Genomic DNA, 20047 nt, shown 5'->3' with positions numbered 1-20047 from the left:
AGAAAGGGCTTTTCTCTTTTCGTCTCTGAGATGTGAATGAGATTCAGATGTGTTTTGAATGTTATTGTATTTCATGCAGTTCAGCAGAGACTGCTTCTTTTTGTATTATGTAAGGTTCAACTCTGAGAAGGAAAATGCCCACCTAAATAGATCATGAGCAGGGGTGAAGAGGTACACTAAACTTATGGCTGATGAGAACAGCCTGCTGACAGACTGCCTGGAGGCTGATAAACCTCCTTCTCTTCCACAGAGAGGAAGGGGATGGGTATCAGTATCATTCACTGTCTCCAAAACGTAGGCACAGCCTTTAGGGGAAGGAACAGTTCTACCCATAGCAATGCAATTCGAGCATTCAGAGAGTTTCACCTGCAAAGTGCAGGAGCACTGAATCATAACAATACCTAGCTGAAAAGGGCTCTGAAATCATCTATACTGCATACCCGCCTCAAGGCAGGAGCACATGCCTGAACTATTCTTGATATATATTTGTCCGACCTCTTGTTGAAAATCTCCAGCAGCAGAGACTCGACACCTCCCTTGGCAGTCCATGCCAGTGCTTAACTGTGCCTACAGGTTATTAAGTTCTTCTTGCTGTCCAAACAAGATCCTTTGTGCTATGAATTAAGCCTGTGTAAACCCCAATTTTCACATACCTAAACAGAATCCAGAGAGAAAACCAGTGGTGTTTTGGCACAATATTTTTCAAAGACTTAAAGGATATGCAATATGTGCTAGGTGATGAGGATGTTCAGAGAACAATTAAAAAAAATACAGCAGTGATTTATAACCTGAAACAATGCAGAAACTTAATTATTTGTCCTAAGAAATGTATTAGTAGAATAACATAGCAATGAGAATGAAACAACCTGGAATATGAGGGTACAAAGATCAGCAGCAAATGTGATGCTAACGAAACAGAGTCTGAAATCAAAGGACTTAATGATTGCTCAGTACAAGATCAGGCTGAATCGTCATAGTTTGAAATAGCATGTTTAATGATATTAAATAGTTCTACATTTGTACAGGAAAGTACAAGCATTTTTTTCCCCTTCTTCTGAAATACGGAGAGATTTCTATAGCACAAAAGGGCCCAATCCCACAGCCTAACCTCAGTGGGAGGTTTGCTTAACCAAGAAATGCAGTGTCAGGCTTTCTCAGAGGATAAAAACAATACAAAGAATTGGTGTAGATGCTTTATGTAAAGGTAACAGCTTGAATCCCTGAAAGCATCCAAATGATTTTTACTTAAATGGATGTGACATTGCCAAGAAAGAAACTTTATCCTCATGAGAGATCTTTATTAGCCAGGGTACTTAACCCTAAAGATGAGGAGAATTTAATAATCTGAAGGTTGTTTTCTCTCTCTTTCTTTCATTTGTGCAACCAGCAGCTAGAGGGCACAAAAGAATGCTTTTACCTTATGATCTATCATATAAAAGAGCTCTACAGACTGAATAAACAAAAAAGAAATCACTGCTAATATCATAGTATATCACATATTTTGTTTAGAATCTTAATTTGTATTCTCTTTTGCAAGAAGCAGTAGCAATTCAGAGAGACGATGGCATGACAACACAGGAGACTAATCAAAGACCTTTATCCCACTAAGAATATGTATTTAAACCCCAGAACATAGCAGGTGTTTCACACTGCATACACTCTCTGTGGATATGGTCATCATTACTTGTCTTAACTGTTGTGCAAAGCTCTTTGTTTAAAACTAATATAAACACATATTTAACCTCCTTCATTCTTACATCTTAAATATTAATGCTGTCTGTGATTCTGCATTAATAACAGCTATTATTTGTGCATTAATAAGGAGCTGACAAGAATAAACATGGAAGTCATAGTGCAGTCTTCCTGTCAATTAGAAGGAGAGTCAGTTGTAGTTGCAGAGCGCTTATCTTATCATTTCACTCAGGACATTCCCAGGTCCATGGATCTGATCTGAACAGCTCCAGTGATAATAAGCATGTAAGTACACAAAAACCCATCATGGCAAGAAAGCTACAAAGGAGGTTATCAGTGAGTTGCCAATTTTGGAATCCCTCACTTTGGAAAGAGCATCATCACCATAAACGAGGTCATTTATGTGGACAGTGTGAGCACAGAGCTTGACATTTTTCCACCAGAAATCCTAATAACCCCAGGATAGGTCACATCTGTTGCTGTACTGTAAAATGGGGTGGACCTCAATAGTAACGTGTGTATTTGTATGTGTGTATATATATACATATAGTTAAAAAGCAAAGCAAAACAAAGACCCTTTCCCTTCACCCCTAATGAACTGCACCAACCCCTTAGGCTGAAATGACTTGGATCTGGATAGAGTGCCATTTGCCAAATTGTAAATTGCCTACATTTATTTTGGGAGTGCACTAAACAGAGTGCTAATTGCCTTGTTTAGCACTTTCCCTTCTTTCATTTGCACTGGTGTAAAATCTTAGTAAATTAACTCAGGATTTTATTATGTAGGTAGCATTTGAACAACTGAATCAGTGAGAAAGCAGCATCAAAGGACTGATAAAAGAGGAGTTGACTCTACCCAGAATGCCATTTATATGTCCCTTGAATTAAAAAGGATGAAATTAACTTTTAATCCTTTTGCTTTTCATATAGCTGATCTTAATATAACATGTATTACTCAGTCATTTTATTTGCATTTACTCATTTTAAAATGTTAATAACTGTGCTTGCAAGCTTACTGTATGGGAAAGTGCAATTGCTTGTATTCATATACATAAGTGTGTAGGATTCCTTAGTAATTTTTTTGAACTGCAGCCAAACACAGACTTGAGGCTTCTGTTTATTGTCAGAGAGAACACCCTGAAGAGCAATTCCCATCTAACTGTTCAGTGGGCTATGCAAAATTAGCTGGTGGTCTCACACTTGTCCACAGCACTGATGGTATCTTATTTTTATATGAAGTCCAAAGAGAAAATGAGGGGGGGGACTGGAAGGGGAATGATCACTGTATTTGCACCTCTGCAATAATCTGCTTTCCCACAGGGAAATAAGAAAGATATCATTTATTCTAGGGAAAAAATCAATAACATTATATATAAACAGGGTGTCTTGCACCAGCAAAATTTCCACTTAAAAGCCCTAGGCTGAGGATTTCAATGTGGAAGCACTATTGCTCAGGAACACAATTTCATCACAAGAAAATGCAGACTGAAGACCACAGAGCCAGCACCTGGGAGATCCAGGTTCTGTTCTGAGCACACCTACTGAAGAACTGCTATCTCTAAGCGATGAATTTCAGCACTGAGGAAGTATTTGGGGTGTTCTACTGACAGAGCCTTGATTTTTATAAGTTCAAAAAAGCCAGAACTTTGTCTTCAAATGCAGCCAAAAGCCTCATAGGTGGAGAAATGAAAAATAAAAGCCTGTTTGCCACTGCCAATAAAACACTGTACTGCCAAAATTTTATTTACTGTCTTCTCCCTTCAGTTTACTGTCCTTTCAAATAATGTGTTTGGGTACCTGAGGGGCTCAGGATAATAAAAAATATTAAAATTAGTTTATTAGAATTAATTTAAGAAACTATTAAATTATTGCTGAAAAGCAATAAGAAATGTTTACTTAGTTTCTGATATATTTTAAGGCTAGTTTTTTGACTATTCTCCCCTCAGTACTTCTGATTGTGGTGGGAATGAGAAACACAAAACTTGCTATCAAAAGTCACAGAGTCCTGAATCCTTCCCTTTACATGTAGGTAACACATTATACCGTTATTTGCAGGTACCCTAACCTCTGGACCTTAAAGTACCTAACAAAACAGAAAAAAGGGAGTGCTCTACAAAGCAGCTTTTCTAGTGTTATTTTTTGAGTTCAGTTTCCAGACCAGCATGCTCTGGGAGGATTCCAGATAAGTACCTGAACTTCTGGATGCTTCTCCCAACTGAGCCGCTAAGCCATTTGATGTAACTCTATTATTATTTAACACGTGGCTGCACTGCTGTTAAGTGCTGTGCGAATAAAATAAGGTACGATTTAGTTGCCAACAAATCAAATCTTTTGTAATGATTTTCTCAACATAAATTTTGGTTAAAGGTCCAGAACCTACTCCTTACATTACAAAGGTAAAGGAAGCCAGGCCATAATTTTCCACGACAGCATATCCAGCCACACTACTTGGGACCACGTCATCTTCCTTCAATAGTTAGTGAGTAGGAAAGAAGTAGGCTATAGGTTTATTTTTATCTGTGCAAGTGTATCATGGTTAATTAGGATGTGATATCCCTGTTACTGCTATTTTTTACAAGTAAAACATAGCACTCATCTAGAACTCCATGATGGTCCCTGCTGTTAACATATCAAATGAAAATGTAGACTCTACATATGGAAGTTTCTCATTGTAATCCAAGAGTCTTGAATTTAAAGTATTGAAGAACAGATAAAATGAGCACCAGAGGAAAGTATACAGACCACATACAGCTCAATGGATACAAGCATAGTCAAGGAGCTGCATTAATCTGGCAAAGACTAAGTTGTTCCATCAATTCAGTGAAGTGAGCTACTGAGCCCATAGAGGAGGCAAGTACATTTACCAGAGAAGGGAGATCTAGGACATGGGTTGAATAGTTCTAAAACAGAAATACTCAGGAGCCTAAGGAGAGGATTTGTGTTTTAACTGACCTCCAGTGTTTGTACACTTAGAGTTTCTGTAATATGTTTTTAATGAATTAATCTAATGGAACGAAAGACCTGCTTTCAAGAAAGTCCTTTCTACTTTGGTATTTAATCAAAAAAAAAACATTTAATGCAGCTGGAAAAATACACAGAGGGGAACTCCTTTTTGAATATAGCACAAAGATTTTTAGGTTCTAATATAGTCCCTGATTTCAGGCATAATGAACATGCTAAAGAATCTCCACCAAAACCTTCCATGAAGAGGTGATTTCACTTTGGAGGTGGCCAGCTCCACTTTGTAACAGAAAACCAGTAATAAAAAAATATGTTATCATAATTAGGAAGTGCAAAGAACTTCACAAGCCTATCAATATTGTGCTTTCTCTGCAGTAATAGTTGCCTCATATTACCAATGGGATTTTCTCAAAAGACATAGTCTTTTAATTAGAAACAATCCAAGCGTGATAGTTGCACTAATAGCATAGAACTAACCCCGTGCAGGTGTCCTACAGGAACCAGTTTTGACAATCTCTCCTTATTCAACAGGCACATTTGTATCAAGAAGCTAATTTTCAGACTCAGTTCCTCCATTGCCGTTCCTAAGCGAACACTCTGCTGGATTACAAGATATTTCCTTTCATATACAAAATTTAGAAGTTGGTTTATAGAACAAAATTGAATAAATAGGGTTGAAATTAAGAATTTTATGAGGATCTTATATTAGTTTTCTTTTATATTTACATCTTGCTAACAAGCATCTCTAGCAACTATCACAACATATCCCTATTTAGTATATAGCTACACACATGCACATATATGCAAAAGATAAAGTAAGAGTAGGATTTAGATAGTGTCAGAATTGTGGGTGGCATTTACCTTTGCCTAAAAAGGACATGTTAGTTTTTAAGTATCAGTCATGTAGTACATTCTACATATGATTACTATCTCATTCACAGGGATCTCTTCCACAACGATATGGCTAAGGGAGGCTCTACACGTCAACAGAATGAAGCTTCTGTCTTACTCTCATTCTTTAAACACTATTTTATTTAAACTTTTAAACAAAATTAGTGCAACCTGGATGTACAGGTGTCCTGGGTTCAGCAGCAGCAGTCAGTTTTTCTCCTTCTTAGTAGCTGTTGCAGCACTGTGTTTTTGACTTTTGGCCTGGGAAGAGCTGATAACAGTGATGTTTAGACTGACCAAGGACTTTGTGAGTCTCATGCTCTGCCAGGGAGGAGGAGGGGCCGGGAGGAAGCAGGGACAGGACGCCTGACCCAAACTAGCCAAAGAGGTATTCCATACCACAGCACGTCATGCCCAGGAGGTAGAACTGAGAGTTCCCGGAAGGGCTGGATCATGGCAGGGTGGGGGGTGAGGTACCGGTTGGTGAGCGGTTGTATTCTTTTGCTTGTTATTTCCTTTATCATTATTACTATTAGTGGTAGCAGTAGTGATTTGTGTTATACCTTAGTTATTAAACTGTTCTTATCTCAACCCGTGGGAGCTGCATTCTTTTGATTCTCTTCCCCATCCCTCCAGAAGCGGAGGGAAGAAAGGTGGGGGGGGAAGTGGACTGCGTGGTTCTGATTTACGGCCTGGGTTTAAACCATGACAACAGGGAATATTTTTTGTATTAAAATAGTTAGAAAGCTGGTTAAGTCATGAGCTAATGATGAAATGTTATAACGTAAATCCTTAAGAAACTAATGCATGAGCATAATTGAGAGAAAAGCTGTCAGTGAGAACAAGATAATAAATACACCTACTACTGTTGGATCAACCTGTTGACGATAGTAGAGGATACAGAAGTGGTTCAGTGAGAAGTGATTGCGTAGTAGCTGTTCTGCTCACCTGAATATTTAGGGACATTGTTTTCTATCTTGCTGCAGCCTTTCATTTGCCCCCTTCCTTAGTTTGGTTTTGTATGGATATTTTAACTCATCCAAATCATTGTGGTACCTGGAAAATAGAGCACCCAATTTTAATCTGTCCTAGTACTCGTGATGCTGAGTCAGCAGAACTTTGAGATGAATGTGCCTGTATCTTTTTCTTTAAAGGGAGCACACCAAGACTGCAGCACTATCATTGTAAACACCAGAGCGAGCTTTTTTTGGACCAGACACAAGAACAAAGAACTTTTTCAAATGCAAGAAACCTCAGAAAAATTAAGGAACACAAAAAGCGAATTAAAAACTGAGCAAAATTCTCTTCCTGCCTCATGTATCTTTACGAGGTGGGTCTTTCCCTCAGGCTTGTTCTCAGATCAGAGGCCCAATGACTTTCTAAATGTTGACAAGCTACATGCCATCCCTTGGCTCCCTAAGATGCACTGTGCTTTCTGTGCCTCAGAGTTCCTTCTACTCCTTGTCCTCAGCAGCATCTTGGCCTTAACCCTTGCTGCAGGATCCCTTTTCCCCTACCTCGTCTTCTGTGATGATGCTCTTGCGGAAGGAGTAGTCTCTCCTTATTCCAAAGGGCTGGCACAGAAGACAATGATCAGGAGAAGTTAAACATCTCTCTAAGGGAGCCTCACAGGCTGCATGTACATACTGGCTTACACATAATAAACTACAAACAAACCAGGTATAACATAATGCAGTACCTCTAGGCTAATATTTCATAAATTACATCCTTTAAGAGATACTATTTCAGTTTTCCAAGTCTGTGGAAAAGCAACTTTCCACAACAGACCTGCTGGAAACCCTACCTTGACCTGAAGCCTGAGGGAGGCTGCGGGTGACCTCAGGGGAGCCTGGACTTTCCTCACTGCTCTCAGCAGTACAGACTCTTACACATCAACACCAGCTATGAGATCAAGTCACAACATTGCCTCTAGACAACACCGTCACTTGAAGTAGGGCTATTTTTCACCTACAAAGCGCTTCATCCAAGAGATGCAATATACTAATGGAGAGCATTGAAAGTGCTTGGTATTATTTGCCGTATTTCATGCCTGTATATGATAGCACAAATTTTGAATGATTTACCCAGTGCTAGAAACAGGTAGCAACAGAAATTATGTGGTGTCCATAGCTCCTTATACCCATTCCTGATCCCCCAGCTGCAATCAGCGGTCCCTCCTGGTTGGCAGCATTTGCCGTCAGCTGCAAACGATGGCAGCACCAATGAGAAACGGTTCATGGAGGTTTGAGATTTCATTTTGGTGGGCAGGAAAATTAAATCTGCAGTTTGTGACTCTTAGGAAATTAAGTCTCTATTAGGAAAGGGTTAAAGACAGATTATGTAAATAGGGATATTGTTATTTGCCCCATATGTAGCACTGTGGAGTGAAGACTGCTTTCTTTCCCTGTTTTTTTTAAGGCTTTTTTTTTTTTTAGTTTTTCTTTTCCACAAATTGAGAGATTAACCTGGTCTCAATTGAAATGGCAGCCCATATCATACCTTCCCTTGATCTCGCAGCATGGCTAATAACAGCTGGGGCCTACCAAGCAGGCTTCTTTATTTTTCCTTTATTGTTCCAGGCCACACAACCGTGAACCTTCAGCATGTTATGTACTTAAGCATGGTCAGGTTGATGTCATTATTTTCTTATTGTTGTGGAGCTCCCTGGGTGTTTGCCCATATTCATAGAGAGGGGCTTGTGTGCTCTTTGTAGGTTAACCTTTTAAAAAGGAGATGCTCGACCACTTGCAAATGTAGCCCAGGGCTGTGACATTGCACTAGGCCGATTGGTACGCTTCAAAACACATATTAGCACCGCTTGTGCTATTTCATCTTTCTTTTTAATTTTAGCCCAGTCTTGTTAGATAAATCTTATCTGTGCCACAAGTAAATGCTTGATAGAGCACATTTTTAAAGCCTTTAGAAGGAGGGAAGGGGGGAAAAGTGTGGTTTGTCTGGGTCACTGTGTGCTTTGTCTAAGTATAGGCATAACTTTGTCTAAGTATAGGCCAGTTTATCTGTCCGCTGTCCCCCCGTCTCACTCTCCAGCTACCACGCAGCAAACAAGCCATGAGCATTAGGGCTGAATTGTGAGAGCTACAGGGAAAAGTGCTTCTCTGCATGAACCATAGCCACGTTTAGCTTTTACAATCCTATAAAAATTGGTCTGCTCGCTATCAGTTCAGCCTAGAAAGCAAGCAGCAGCTCTCAGTTGCCTCCAGCTTTGATGTAAGCACCCCACAATATTTCCGTTTAAGCTACAATGGATAGAAGACACCTATAAAAATATTAATTAGCTCCAGTTGACACCAGATGCAGTTAATATACTGTGCACCAGCTCTGAAATACTAGAGTTTTTATTAGGTAAGCTAATGTTTATTGCAATCATGAAAGGCTGAGTCATAAAAGGCTGAGCCTAAGAAAGATGTTTCAGGTATTATTCCTCGCACACATCAGATGTAAGTTTGTTAAATCCTACTTCCAGGGTTAATAATTCTGAAAGTCATATTGCAAATACAAGCTATGAAAGAATATCGCAGGATGTTTTCATGCACTCAGAAAGCCAAACGTAAATGAGTAAGGGGATGAATCTCCACTGGCTTCAATAAATTTTGGCCTTGTAACTTTTAAACGAAGCAGATACAACCAGCAGCACAGATTACAGGCTTAATGTCTGTATTACTTCGGTAGTTCAATTATGATAATGATAGTCCTGACACCAATGTATTCTCTGCTACAGTTTCTTTTGTAGGCTGGTTGATCCTTTGCTTTCTCAAACTAAGGGGTCAGGAAGGTGAGGTGTACAGCTGGGCAGCAAGCAGCCTTATGTATCTGGGTCACTGTCAGTGCCCCAAAGCTGTATCTTAAGTTACTTGTGTAATGGGAAGAGGAAGGCTGCCTGTGCTTGTACGCATGAGGATTAGGTTTATGGTTACCACCAGTCTGGATGCACGACTTGCACCTTCTGTAAAACCTGGGCCACACAGGCTGGAGGGGAAACAAAATGATGCAGAGACCTTTATAGGATCAAGGTGGACTACACAGGCTTTCACACACATAGGGACACCTCTAGAACCTCCCTATGACTCTACCAGATACAATCAGGATTATCCCCTTAATGTTTCTTTCAATTATTGTAGAAAAGATAACCAAAAATTAGGCTTATTTTTTTATCATTTTGGGGGTCATTATTTATAACAGAGTCCTGATTTTATAAGCCACCTCAGTATACATATATATATGTACGTCTAAGCATAAGGATGGGTTTGTCTAAATCCCTTGCACATTATCACATGGTGTGTTTAGTTGCATGGATCATGGCTGTATTGCCTCACTCTCTTCAGACTTGAGTTTATTGAGCCAAACCAATTCTCTCCCTTCTGTCTATAAGGAAAAAAGCTTGAATACAAGCCATTCCTATCACAAGTGCAAATTTCCCTGGAGAATCTGGGAAGCTAGGAGACAGCCGACATAAGAACTGTTTGAATGTCCAGGGATTTTGAGCCTTATGGCAGTCTCCAGACCCAGGCTAACATGGAGGTGGAGATAGCACCGAACCGCTACTGTGGTTCCCCGTTTTCATTTTCAGACATTATTATTATTGTCAAAGGCCCTTTTAGTCTACACAACAATACTCAGTAATACACTGAATTCATTTCTCACTTGATGTTTTGTACTTTAACCATTCCTCTTTTGCAGTGCAAGTAAACTTAATGTTCAGGTAAAACAGTTATTTCATCTTGAAATTAAAGCCAAATATTTCTTTCTATAATGAGACATTCTGAGTAACTATTTTAGTTCCCCAAAATACGTGTGCACTTATATGTGTATGTATATATTAATAGGTAGACTATATATATATATGCCTCACTGAAATGTTAATGTGTAAGGCACATCCTTACTTCAAAACTTGAAGCAAATTTATAAAAGTAAAATAACTTTGAGTTGTCTCCTGCATGTATTTCAGTGGTGCGGTTGTAAAGAGTGACACATTGGTTTTGGCATACAGCGCTGAACTGCAAATTCATCAGTCTTTGATTATCTCAAGCAAGGTGGTATCCCCTGAATTGTTCTTTGTACACTTAAAATACTCCATTTACCCGAAGCTCAGTTTTTAAAACTGCTTTAATCTGTTCCCAGATAAGCACAGTATTACTTTCACTGAAGCCCTTCGGTATGCTGTTATACCAAAATCTAAGATCATATTGGCTGGTGTATGAAGCCCATAAAAATTAAATAAACCTGTAGAAATAGAAAAGAAAACCAAAGTTTAGTCCAAGACATTTCTCCTTCAAAATACTCTTATTTGTCATGATTTTTTGTTGAACAAAAAGGATTTCAAATTTTACTGACAAATTTCCAATGTCTCTTTTCAAGTCTTTTGCTTCCATCAAAACCCAAGAAACACAACAATATTGCCAAAAGACATTATTTACTATGAACCACGAGCTGCCATTTGGAAAATAGGACTTGAAGAGGATGTCCTTTCAGGTAGCAGTGCACTCTGTTTATAATTCCATAAGATCTTTACATATTTTAAATGATATTCAGAAATATGCTTATGCTTCTTTTTTCTTTTAAGATCTTATTTTCTTATCTGAACTCTTTTAACAAAGGTATTATGCTAAGTATGAAAGCTGTCCAATTTTTTTCCAACCTTTTGCTTCTCTCTAAACCACAGTCATTTTGTTAGACATTGAAAATGTCTTGATTTAGTTGTCTTGCTATTTTGGGCCTGTCCTGCCCCCTGCAGTGGTAATAAGGATGGGGCTTCCTGCTGGGTCCTGAAGAATACCATTTCACGGCCGCCACATAGCTGGCGGCTTTTATTTATGGAGCCAAGAAAATGAATGGGTATTAGTGTCCAAACATTTCAACATGCTCCTGTGGCCATGCACAAAAGGGACTGATTTGCAGCAAATTTCCACTTATTTTCCAAAAGTATTTACCTTGCAGAAGCTTGGCTGATCGCTATAATGGCATAGCAGAAGGGAAAAATGACCATTTCAGAACCCAATTTTTATATATGTTTCTGAACCTTAAAAGTGCTCTACTTCTTCTGAATGAAGATAATACTCTTGGTTGCTAGGCTTTTATGGATACGTGGCTAATGCCAGCCCTTTCGTCGTGCGTGTCTTTGCAACAGATGAAATAGGCATTACCTAAAAGCAGAAAGCTTCCTCTGCAATGGGGACTGCTTGGGTGAAGGTTCTTGCAAAAGACCAAAGTTAAGGTTCTTTTAAGCACTGTGAATGGCACATCTAAGAGGTGTTTTCGACACCTGTACTTTTACCTGCCTGCTGGGGGCAGCACAGGGTGTATTTTATACCTTTCCTAACCTACCCCAGGTAATTTGGAGAAGACTTTCAATCCGTGCTCTGCTGTGCAACTGTGTGAAACCTGCATCACAGCACTATACAGACCAAAACTGGTGAGCTCTGCAATGCCCTTTAAATCACTGAAATTTAGTGACCATGAGAGGTTATCAAGATACATCTGCTGGAAGTTCTGTCCAGACTCTGTAAAGTTCACAAATGCAATTCAAAGTCTTGTGCTCATGTCTTCTGAAATAGTTCCAGATGAGCTTTGGGGCAACAACCTAACTGCAGCCAATATGTGGGTGTTAGATGATATAAAGGCTTAGTTAGATAAAATTAAGACTATTTTCAGTTCTGCAGGTGTCTGCAAGTACCATACCTTAGGTGCAATTCCATGTATATACACACATTGGTAGAAATTGTATGCCTGAAGATCCTCACCATAATATTTATAGGAAAACCACAACAAAAGGAAAAACTGGATTACTTGTACTATAACATCATTGCTTGGAAGTTCCCAGCAGGTAAGATGTGAAGTCTAGATAATAGAATCACACCACTACGCTAGCTGCTATACAAGTTTATGCAGGTCACCAGATATTGCAGTCTGCAACCCCTGAGTGCAAGTTTCAAAAGAAACAATACACGAAAGGAAGGCTTGTCAGTGACAATATCCTTGCAGTATTTTTTCCATTTTATATTTGTTTTATTAAGATATCATTCTAGGTATAAGCCACATCAGTGCAGTCTATGGATGCCTCAACCTTCACTGAAATGGAAAACTAACACAAATTATTTCTAGGCTGACTAGTTCCATGTTGTAATATGTATTTGTTGTTTTTTATCCTGGAAAGCTATCTGGCAATTATAACAACATTGCTGATTTAGCTCCTCATCGTAAGTGTACCTCTTTTTCCCCTAAAATCAGTTTATATAAATGACAGCACCAAAACACGTGTTCTATTTCACCACAGTGCCTGAATACTTCACAGAGTAAATAAACCCATAAGAAAAATAACCTTATGCAGCAGCACATCTGGAGCTGCTTCGTAGTTACAGCAAGTGCTCCTTATTCCTTCGCTTCCTATTCAGACTCATCCCACTCAAAATCTCCATCTCCTAAATCTATTCTCATTCAAGCAATCCTAGACAAACTGTACACAACATGGGTAAATCCTCTGTGACAAACAACTTTACCTCCTCCTGTTATCCTACCTTCAACTGCTGGTATCAGTTTCACTATATATACATGAAAAAGAGATGGAGGAACGAAGTGGAGGAACAGAGAGCAGACAAATAATCTCATCTGTTTCAACATCCTTCAAACTATGCATGAAGCATACCAAGAGCAATGGATGTGTGACAGATGCTCTTTCCTTTTCTCACTCCCTGGAGTTTTACAAGACTTTGCTCCTCTTTACATAGGTATACCACATGCCAGAACAGTATGTAGGAAGGAATAAACCAAAGGTGAATCTGGAAGTATATCCACAAGTCCATAGGAAATGAAAGACCCTTTCGTACTCCTCAGTTTCTCCCACTGGGGAATGGATATAGCAAGGTTCACAGGCAAGTGTTGTGAGGGTCTGCTATGAATTCTGGACACACTGACTATATTTAAAGTTTCCACTCAGTCTCTGGTCCCTCCCATAGGTGTGTATGATACTTAAATGAAAGCCTTAGAATACCTTTAGTAACTACAAATTGCTTCACAGCTAAGGTAACAATTTAATTTTCAGAAGCAATCAAGGCCAATCAAACACCAGACACGAGTGACCTGTTTTATAACAAACTATAATTTTAAACATTATAAAAAGAAGAAGGTGCCATTAATCTCCCTGGCTCATAACAGTGCAATTAAGATGGTGAATTGGTGAATTATTGTAGTTTAATCTGGCTAAGAATAAACTATTCTGAAAACTTGCAGAAAGTATAGAAAAGCTCGATTTAATTGTAGTGAAGGAGACAAACTTTAACAAAGCTGAATACCTTGCACTCCTTTTTGTTCCCTTTTGTTCCCTTTTTTAACGTGCCTTGGTTTAGTCGATGACTGAGAAAGTGTATCAAACCCAGCTCAAGGTCCTTTTTTCAATCATTAGAAGTGAATCATCTTGAAACCCCCATTTATTAAAAAAGTTTAAACTTGTCAGGTTAACACCAAAAAAGAGAGAGAAAGAGGGAAAGAAAGAAACAAATTTTCCTCTTTTCCCAGGGTTAAGAATTACTTTTATCTGACAATGGCTTTGCATGTTATAGCATTAATTTTGCAATAAATTATGGTGCAGGTGGGTGGAATTACTCACATTGCTTGACCAAAGTGTCTGACCTACCCAGACCTCTGATTGATGAATAGTTTTTCATTTTGTTCTACTGGTCCTATCAGACAAAATCAAAAAACTGGGTGAAAAAGATCCTATTTCATGTAATAGCATTTTGTTATATATCATTAGCACTTAATTCTGTCACCAGTGCCGTGTCTGTGTTAACTAGGCCTTTCAACTTCATCCTTTCCCACCTCAATGTGACATAGAAGGATGTCATGAGGTTATGAAGGAAGAAAATTAGAAGGGCCAAAGCCAACTAGAACTTAATCTGGCTACTGCCCTAATGACAATAAAAAGTGTTTCTAGACATACATTAGCAACAAAAGGAGGGCTAAGGAGAATATCCATTCATTATTGGATATGGAGGAAGCATATTGACAAAGGATGAGGAGAAGGCTGAGGTACTTAATGCCTTCTTTGCTTCAGCGTATAATAGTAAGACCAGTTGTTCACGTGGATGTTATTTCACTGTTATTGTATCCAGTGTACCCAGATTTAATTTAGTTCAGATATATCTATCTGTAGTATTATACCTCTTTATGGCTGTAGGCAGTGTCAGAAGTTTAAGCTTGTTCAGGACATCTTTTCAGCATGGCTAATAGATTTTGGTGAGCTTTATGGTTACACAATTATTGTTTCAATTTGGACCAGAGCTCACTCTTAAGTCCAAGTTTGCCTTAAAAGCACAATAATTAAACAAAAATCTGAAATCAGGTGTAGGTCTGGAAGAAGGTCTAGAGCACTATAGGTAAGTTCAGACTCACCTTATTCCCGATATGTTGTGGCTCCTGTCACACTGCTCCAGCCAGCATGGTAGAGAAGACAATCATATACATGGCTTGAAACTTTCAACTTCTACCCCGTAAAGCTTTGTGGCAACATCACAAGGTCTACATGATCTGTTTTAGGAACTAGGCAATCATAAGGATAAAACTCTTTCTAATGCAAGTACATCTCATTTCGACTTAGCAGTGACTTACATGAACCCTTGCTCCATCTGCAGCTGTTTATTACTGAATTGAATTTCAGTCAAGACAGATGAAGGGCAAAATATCTAGTAAGCTGGCTTGGCTTTGCAGCTGCAGTTTTGTTATTGCCAATATTACTGCTTGCAAGGGAAAAATGAAGAAGCAACTAATAAGCAACTAATAAACTAATAAAAGCACATGGGTCTGGTAGCAAGAATTTCAGTGGGAGGTAAAGCTGATCAAAATATAGAGGATAGGTCTGTGACTCTGCAAATGTTCTATGTCAAAGGGCTCTTATCATTTTTTCATCTTTGTCACCTAATTTCCATGACTTAATTAGAATCAGAAAGTACATGTATGAAATACTTATGTTCTGCAGAAAAATGCATTTCTTATGTGGTAGTTCTACAAATGCATGGTAAATAGTAATTTCTTACATATTTAAACTACTGGATCATGCTGGTATTGTTGTACTACTTGTTCGGATTATCCTTGGTGCATGGCATACCCTCCCACAGTTAATTTGTCAAATCATCCCAGAGACATGTCTTATTCCAGTTGGGAAGAAGTTTGGTTTGTCTCAAAACCAGAGTTCATGGAAAAGGAAAGGATCAACTCGAACATCCTAATTACAGGATCAGGGCCCTAATTTATTAAGGATTTTATTTTTACGTTTCATGCTACAACAGCATTTAACCATGTTTTGGACATGCTTTTGCTTTTCAACCAAGGACTATTGTTATGTGTCCCTCTCTCTGTCCCCTACCTCACTGTTTTGGGGCCAGCACATTAGGTCATGTGCTGCTTGGATTGCAAGTTCTTTGAAGCATAAGCTGGATATCTCTTAACTAACCAATGATGTATGGGAAACAGGAGGCAGATAGCAGGCAAAACTGACATTTATGTCATCTTTCTTTCTATGGAAGTAGCTACCATTAGTTTTGAAGATCCTGTTTCTGACTTTTACTCCAAGTATAATTCCTCATTTCGTTGAGTTTTCTTTCACTTTTTCTTTCAGATTTTGTCCTTAATGCGTTTTTGACACCTGGCATCTGTCTGGAATCTTTAGTCTGAATTAAAGTTACATTGAAAGTGCCTTACCTCAGTCACAGTGAATGCATACCCAGAGACATTCCATTGGTTCCACTGGCATCAGTCCATATGTGCACAACTGTAAATGACATGAAAAAAATCTGGCCTCTGATATGAAAAAGGCTATTTATGCACTTTCACAAAGGACAAAAGTCTTGTAACTTTGGGTCTATACAGAAATGAGACACAAATATGTTAGTGAAAACCCCCAAGTTTTCTAAATGTAGATGAGCACAGATTAAGAAAGCAGTAATTAATTTCCTTTGACCTCAAGCTGAAATTCCTTTCTAAAGCTGTCATAAAGAGAAAGAGGCCAGAGAGAAGAAGTGAAACTGTGTAACAATGCAATTAAACCCTTGTAATGAGGTCAGCCATCGGACTTGTTGCAACTGATATCATTATAGCAATGAGGAGGCATTATACGATGGCCTGATTTTTTACAGGATTCATTTATTTCTTTAACTCTTTAACAGTCAGATATGGATTCTATAGCATTATAAAATAATGGTTGTTAGTGACCAGAAGAGCAGGCACAAGCTTTATTGTCTTACTAACATCATTTGATAAGTTCTGGTAATGAATGCATCAAAAAACCCTCAGTGACAGTGGAAAACAGGACAACTTGGATAGAGACAACCCTTCACTCAGACTCGGTGTTGTATTTGCTATTAGAGCGTCCTCCCAGAAAGCAACTCCACTCCCTCCAACAATGGGAGAGAGTAACTTTTAGCAATCCACTGACAATTGATGTGTAATCCTTGACTCATGTGGGAGTCGTGGTGCTCAAGGAAAACCTGAGCAGGCCTGTAGGACTAACTTGAAGCAGAAAGATTCCAAATTAGTCTCAATCTCACTGGAAACTTGTTTACCCATGGAGGGTGCTGGGAAAAGAGTTTGCTCCACTGGAAGAGTATTCATTGGCTTCATGTGGTCTGCAAACATAAGTTTTGATTGTCTGGTTAGGCATTAAAAAGAAATAAAAAATTGTGACACTCGGATTTGGGCCCAGGTACAAGGAGTTTTAGACAGGGCATATTTTACATAAGGTTTTCATTAGATAAACATCCATTTCTTAAAGTAGAAATCTAAGCTCAAGGCATTTTCCCTTTCTGGAAAGTGTCCCAAGTATTGGGCCTGCAGATGACAACCACCTCTTATTATCGTTCTGGCTCACTTGAATCCCCTACAGTTGAACTCACATTACCTATTTCCTCAGCAGCTCTTCACAGACTGGTAAATAAGAAGTCATGGTTCTTCCTTCACCATGTTTATATGGATGAATCCTTCCTAATGTTTTTAAGATAGAGCTTGGGTATTTAGTTTTAAGAGAGAGCACAGGATTATGAATGCAAAGTGGCTGTGGGTATTTCCATCTTTTTCAGAATATTTCATAGAATCATAGCATCATTTGGATTAGAAGGGACCTTAAAGACCATCTATTCCAAATCCCCCGCCCAATCATACCCATTTCTTTACTTCCACAGTTATTAGTTTAGGTGTCCCCTTGCTCAGTATGCTGGTTCCTAGCTTGAGAAGCCTCACAGTAGCACAGAGAACATACATATTGAACTCAGGGATACGTACCCAACTGTGGAAACAAGGGGACCTCAAACTTACATCTTGTAGCAACTTAATCCATTCATTTATCTTAGAATTACTTGTTTCAGTTCACATACCAAGGAAATCTTTGAATCAGACCAGATTTTATCCCAGTGCTCTGCCCTTTCCCCATGAAGATTTTATGGGATCCACAGGCTGCATGCACTGCTAAAGGTGCCCGTTATCAGACGCAAGCACTACTTTACCCTGTTGCAGGTCTGCAACCTGCTGGGCAGAATTAAGCTTCCTTACATGTGAGAAAGGCTCTTAAGAAAAGCAAGAAATAGCTGACTTTAGTTACTGCTCTAACTGGAGGAATACATTTGCAGAGTAAGAAGAGAAAAAGTTAATGGAGAAAAATGGGTCTTAATTAGTTACACCCCATTTAGTCCTTAAAAAACAATTGGAGTAAACCTGAAAAGGAATAAACTGGGGCATTTATATAATGCCACGGAGAGAAGATGATTGCTTGATGAAGAGTCTGTTCACTGACTTCAATGGGGCAAGAAGATTTCAAACTTGAGCTGCCTCTTCCTTGAGGCATAAGTTCTTCTGCTCCTTGAAAATGTCAGTGCATATATGAAAGCATAAATAAGAAATTCAAACTGATACCAAGTATTTCTAACTCTTCTCTCCACATTTGTAAAATTGTTCAGCTTAAACCAGCTTGAAACACAAGTTTCAAGTACCTTTACCTTTTCTGAATATGTTCACAATTCCCTGTATGTCTATTATACTTTTAAAAGATCTATTAAAAGATGGCTAACTAGTTAGAAATAAAGAAAAGGCACCATTTTCTTGCACCCAGAGGACTGAGTCACCAGTTCAGATCCTCTTCCATTTAGTAGTGCACCGAGTCCTGTGCCTCAGTTTCCCCTCAGTGAGTGTAATACTTATTTGACCCTTGCAGAGAGCTACAAACTTTCTGTGAACCTCTGTATTGAGTGCAAAGCCACAGCATTATTAAAGGTATTTTAAACAGAGACAGCTGAGTGATATCCTATAAATTGTCATTTCTCTCCAAATGGACCACAATATAATATTTCTTTCAGAAATGCATTTATTATTTAACACTTTTCTGTGAAAGGTTTCTTTTACATTGCAAATGCTCAGAGTTCTTTCATAGGGCTTAGACTATTGACCCTTTACCTTAAAACATACTATTATTGCTTAACGCCGTTATTAGCATTCAGGGAAGTAATGATTGGTACTAAAATGGATATGTGCAGTAAAAACACCTTCTATTTTGTAAAATAATTATGTAGCCTAATAATTATTTCATATGATTCTTTTTGATTGATAGGGAAAGGGCACCAAGAAGTTTGGAATCATGATTCTTTAAGGTCTCTATTCAAATCACAGCCACCGACACCACTGTTTCCGACAGTCACATTTTAAAAGCACGGCAACAGGATGATCCCTGGTTCTGTTTGGATGAGGGTTACATCAGATAAGGTATTCTTAATTAGCTTTTTTTTCTTAATGGCAAGAAATTACAATTCTATAAAGGGCAGTGCAGCATTCTTGCAATTTCCAATTAAGTCATCGGTACCCTAGAGGTCAAATATAGTTCAAGTCTGCAGTGAAGTGAGACTACCTCCTTCTACTCTGCTGTCATCACACCTGACCCCAACCTGGTAAAAGCATCCCCAGTGGTGCCAAAGAGGCCTTTCCATCCTCTGTGTACTAGGCTGCATTGGTCTTTCACATTTAAGACTGCCAGCTAAATGTCAAATTGCAATGTTCTTACGATGTTTAATGGGAACCAGACTGAAAATGCTTGAACTTGTTTCATTTTGGAGAAGTTTTTGTCACTTTGGCTTAGATAGAAAAACAAGGTTTTGATCAATAATGTACGTAAATGAAATAAATTCACTGAGCTGCACTTTTTAGCTGATCTGCTGCTTGCTAAAAACTGGAAAATCTATCTAGATGCATGTGTCAAGTATGTAGTACTGAAATAGCTACAGGATTATTGTTAATGTTTTACGAAGATGGCTACTTCTAGCGCTATTCTTTTTTGAGTGCATAATGTTAGAAACTTCTGTAGTTGTTTTCATCACAGATTTTCAGACTGAGACAGCTATAGCTAGGTGTCTGTATGAGTGTAGGACTACTTTAAACCATTTTTTGTTGGGCCTGTTTTGTTGCCAATTTTTCCTTCAAATGCTGTATTAAAATTGAAAATTTAAGCCAGGTTGAC

Source organism: Psittacula echo, assembly GCF_963264785.1.
Source record: "Psittacula echo genome assembly, chromosome: 10".
Classification (NCBI taxonomy): domain Eukaryota; kingdom Metazoa; phylum Chordata; class Aves; order Psittaciformes; family Psittacidae; genus Psittacula; species Psittacula echo.
Note: the sequence above shows the minus strand (reverse complement) of the source record.